A 5,388-nucleotide genomic window follows, 5' to 3' on the forward strand; every position below is an offset into this window, starting at 1 on the left:
GCACTTTGCTCCTCTTTGATTCCAGAGCTCTGGCATAAACCATACCACCCATTTAGCAAAAAAATATTCTTGTACATGAGAGGGAACGAAGGGACAGTCTGGATAGCTCTGTGTGCAAATCCCTTCCTGTTACTGAACAAAATAATACGCTCACTAAACTTCCTCCGTTGTTCGTGTGTGTGCGCGTGCGCGCGTGTGTTTCAAGATGAAGAGAGATGGGGAGAGATGAGAGAGATTGAAAATCAGTAACTCCCACCTTTGATTTCAAAGTAAATTCTTCTGATTTACCAAATTCAGAAAATTAAATTTGATACACATAGCAAATTGTTCGTTCTTATTCAAACTGCTTTTATATACAAACTGTGACAGTGGAAGAACTTAATACTTCTTGGAAAAAAACAATAAGAAATAGTGTTTAAATCTCACATTCATCATTCATTAAACACTTACTGGCCTTCTAACATATACTAGGTACCACGTTCAGCACGGGGCTTGTGGAGGCAAGTCAAAACTCCCACCTTCGCTAAATTTATAGTTTGCATACAAATACTTAGAGGTGATGAACAAGATTAATTTGACAACGGAACATAGAAAGCAAGAACCATCTCACAGGTATTGTTAACACAATGGATGAGACTCTTGGATGGACTATAAAATGGAGGAAGTAGTACCCCCTTGCCTTTGGTCTACATAATCTTCTATTAGGAAAGTATTTTCCACATTTTTTTTACCTAGCTTGGTATCAATAGAAATCATAGTTAATGTCTATTGCTTTTTATTTTTTCTATATAACATGACAAGCGCTTGATTTGCTTTGGCTTTATCAGTCAAAAATATGGGGAAAAAAAACCCCGCAAGAGGTTTCCACTGTTTTTGCAATGGGTAAAAGTCCACTGATTAGTGATGTGGAAAGGATGAGGACCTGGGAGAAGGTGACCCTGCCATTAAAGCTAGGTGATTCCAGGCACTCAGCTGTGTGTCCCAGGTTTTGGAGATAGCTTTCAAATGACCTGAGCACGAATGTTATGGCAGAAATTCTAAAAGAGATCTAGATCAAGAGATGTAGGTACTAAAGATGGTAATTTTGACTGCCTATTTGTGAATAATTCCAATGAAGAGAAAAGGGAATATCTAAATCAGGCACAGTGAATAAATGTGATCTCAAATGTCAACCCAGAATAATTGGTAGCAGGGATTGAAACACTGTTTGAGAAGGATTCTGAATCTTATCTAGAATACCACTGATAACAGACTAAACACTAAATGCATTGACATTAGATTCAGATGTCCCTGTATATTGTAACTCCTCCTGAATGTTTGACTGAGTCAGGATTCAGAATAACTTTAATATACTAAAGCAGTGAATCAAAACCAACAAGATAAAAGCTAATGAGGATAACTATATGTTCCTGTATTTAAATTCAAAATTCAGTGATGGTTTCCACTGTGGGATTGGGGAAACTTGGCTTGATAGCAGTTCAGGAGAAAAGACTTGACCCTAAACTCCATATGAATCAATAGGATGATGTGGCTAAAGAAAAATACCAGAGCAACTGTGGACTGCTAGAGTTGAACAGGGTAGCCTAACATCAGCCACTCCACTGGAAATGAATTTCAGTGTCTCTTTTTCCCAGCCTGCTGCTTTGCTTGTAGACTTGAGGATGTGGATAAGCTCCTAGTTTCTGGAGCTGGACATTTTCCCTCTCTGAGGATGGTAAGGAAAGTGCTCACATAGAAGCAAAGAGTAAAGGTGCCTAGAAAAGATCAGGAATTCTTTGTCCTTGAAATAGGCTAGATTTTGAATCAGTAAAAAAAAAGTGCATCAAATGATTTTTGCAAATATATGGGTTTTTGAAAAGCTTGGAATATGTTTTGCCCCGATTGCTCTACCCTTAAACATACCCACATGCATTTCAGGAAAAATTTCATCCATATGGTATATTCATTGGCAGTTAACGCATCAAAATCACTGTTGTGTCAGAACCATTTGATTTTGGACTTGCCATTTAAGTTGTTCCAAAAAAAAAAAAAAAACCCACTCCTGAAAGCTTATTTTCTTGAACTAGGATATGGAGTTGGTAAAAGGAATAAAGAGGGCTTCCCTGGTTGTGCAGTGGTTGAGAATCTGCCTGCCAATGCAGGGGACACGGGTTCGAGCCCTGGTCTGGGAAGATCCCACATGCCGTGGAGCAACTAGGCCCGTGAGCCACAATTACTGAGCCTACGCGTCTGGAGCCTGTGCTCCACAACAAGAGAGGCCACGATAGTGAGAGGCCCGCACACCGCGATGAAGAGTGGCCCCCGCTTGCCACAACTAGAGAAAGCCCTCGCACAGAAACGAAGCCCCAACACAGCCAAAAATAAAATAAATAAAAATTTAAAAATTTTTTAAAAAGGAATAAAGAGAATGTAAATTTCTCAGTTTGAATTTACTTATTTATTTATTTACCAAATAACTTTAATCAAGTTAACAGTAAGCAGTAAAAATACGATTACAGGAAAAGCTCCATATTTTACATGTAAATTGTTCTTCATTGTCTTTACCTGTAAGGTGTTGAAGGTGGGACCCACTCCTGAATCTTCTTTCTAGTGGTGGAATAAGGTACATATTGTTGTGGAGTGCCACTCATGTTGAATTTATGGTTTGTCCAAATGAATTTACTAGCAGTAGGTGGTTTTGTTGTTGGAGGATCATCAGTCATAGAGTGAAGCCAACGATGCCGTTCAGGGGGGCACCATGCTTCCATCCACACCCCAGAATGTGTTTTTTTTAAATTAATTAATTAATTAACGTATTTATTTATTTTTGGCTGTATCGGGTCTTTGTTGCTGCACGCGGGCTTTCTCTAGTTACAGCAAGTGGGGGCTACTCTTGGTTGCGGTGCGCAGGCTTCTCGTTGCGGTGGCTTCTCTTGTTGCGGAGCACGGGCTCTAGGTGCGGGGGCTTCAGTAGTTGTGGCTCGTGGGCTCTAGAGCGCAGGCTCAGTAGTTGTGGCGCACGGGCTTTGTTGCTCCACAGCATGTGGGATCTTCCCGGACCAGGGCTTGAACCCATGTCCCCTGCATTGGCAGGCACATTCTTAACCACTGTGCCACCAGGGAAGTCCCCCAGAATGTGTTTTTTCCATTCATTTCAGTAGTATATATAACCCATCAGTGACGGCCAAAAAGCTGCTTGTTGTCTTTGTAGTATTTGTTTCCATATTTGTGTTTCCCCACTAATGCGCCAGCCCTCACATCACTTGCCCTGAAAAAAACCTGTAGATAGCCGCGGAGGCCGCTGTGGTCACTGACCTGCTGCAGCCGGAGCTTCAGGACCTGCAGCAACTCCATCTTGTCCCACAGGCCCCACCTCTCTGGCACACTGCCTCAGTTTGAATTTAACACAGAGAGAACATTCAAGAATTTTAAGCTTCCTGGAATCTGTTTTTTTGTTGTTGTTTTTTATACCAGGTTAACCTTGCCACCTTCTTATAAGGACAATGATGATGATTATGATGACTGTGGTTATTCAACTGATTGGGTTTGGATTATTTTCTGATTGTTCCTGGAACAAAATTTTTCTTAATAATTATGCTGTAAAAATAGAACAGGCATAAGAACTGGAAGGGAAAATTAGAAAACAGGGATAGTCGGGCTAAAAGCAATGGCACACATAAAGGACATTAAGTTTGAAGGCAGAAAATCTAGTCTGTGAATTGACTTTCTAAGTAAAAGGTATCTAAGCAGCTTTCACTTAGTCTCCTTGCAGGAAGGCAAGTTCCAAGGTTGGGAGGTTAACAGTTGGGTTGTTAATGCCTATGCAGGGGCCATCTGGTTGACATGCAACTCACAAGAGGGACTGGGGACCTGGCTTAAGCTAAGATAGTAAATGCAGATTGGAGCACAAGTTTCCAATGGCTGTTTAGTGGACATTTGTGGTTTTTTGATGAATTTTCACATTCTCCTCATCTAATTGTCTTTTCATCAAAGACGTGAAAAAAGACTAGAGGAATAGTCTCTGGTGTCTTGCAAAGTAAGTAAAAGTAACCCATGTGTAGACTTGAATCCACAATTTTGGTCTCATTAAGACTTGGTCTAATGATTGGTCAGAGGCCTGTTTTCAGGTCAGAGCTCCTTCTGACTTAACAGATAACAATTGGGAGGGGTAAGCAATTTCACTTTATAGCCTTTGAATTCCCTTTTCTCAACTGATATTTGAAGAGAAGGCCATGAAGAATTTTACCTAAATTGAGATTCATGATAAAGGTAAGAGAATAGATACCAAATCAGAAGGAAAGGTATAGGTGGTTGTAAGTACAGTTGACTTGAACAACACAGATTTAAACTGGGTGACTCCACTTACACGCAGAATTTTTCAACAGTAAATACTAAAGGACTGTACAATCTGCAGTTGGTCGAATCTGTGGATGCTGAACTGTGGATACGGAAGGACCTCGAATACTGAGGGCCTACTATGAACTATACACAGATTTTCTACTGTGCAGAGGGTCAGTACTCCCACCCCTCATGTTGTTCAAGGGTCAACTGTAACATCAACTTGGGTATTTTGGTGAGTACATAATGAAAGGCCATGGAATAATAGGTAATTGTTGGATGGTAAGGAATCAAGAGGATTTAGCGTCTCTCATTTTAATTCTAGCATCCTCTGGAAAGTATTATTTGTTACGCACTGTATTATTATTCTATAGGAATAGTTAACTTCAAACAGGTCATGCCTCATCTCCTATGTTTTTTCTAGCCAAGGAACTTCGAACATTTTTAGTGACAAGAAGTCATTACTGTAAGTTGTAAGTTATAATAGACACAAACAAGTTGCACGTTTATGGCTGCTAGGTGTTCATTTTGCCAAGGCTGTCATAATAAATACATATTTACCCTAGCAACTCTTCATAATATTCTAGTTCTGTGCTCCTTTGTGAGATTCTAATATTTTCTCTAAGGCCAGTGGAACTGTTAAATTGGCTCCAACATTTTATAAAACAGCCAGGGTGGTTTTGATTTTGAAAACAAAAATGTAAATATACTTGTCCAAGGGAAGAAAACTCACTGTCTTAGGAAGAAACTTCCCTGGTAGCTGGCTAAACCAGACTTACTTCATGAACAATTTCTAAGAACAATTTAGACTCAAACTTTTAAAAAAGCCTGAGTTCTATTTACACATTATAGATTCTCTCATTCCTCCATTGGTTTGGTCATTGATTCCAACCTCTTTTGGGCAAAGAGTGTTAAGTAAGTAAGGGAGAGGGGAAGGCTTTGGTTTACCATTCTACCTAGCCATAGAGAATTGGATTTCAGGGAGCTGGCTTTTCCCATATCATCTAATGAATTCTCTGACCAACATGGTGGTATTCTTTGAATAAATAAAAAGGATTATGCTGTTTTTAG

General features: G+C 39.8%; 1 pseudogene; it reads right to left on the reverse strand.

Moving 5' to 3' along the window:
• Window positions 1-2,540: 2,540 nt before the first annotated feature.
• LOC137758509 (NADH dehydrogenase [ubiquinone] 1 alpha subcomplex subunit 12-like) lies at window positions 2,541-3,339 on the reverse strand (annotated as a pseudogene).
• Window positions 3,340-5,388: the final 2,049 nt, after the last annotated feature.

Source organism: Eschrichtius robustus, chromosome 2, assembly GCF_028021215.1.
Source record: "Eschrichtius robustus isolate mEscRob2 chromosome 2, mEscRob2.pri, whole genome shotgun sequence".
Lineage (NCBI taxonomy): Eukaryota > Metazoa > Chordata > Mammalia > Artiodactyla > Eschrichtiidae > Eschrichtius > Eschrichtius robustus.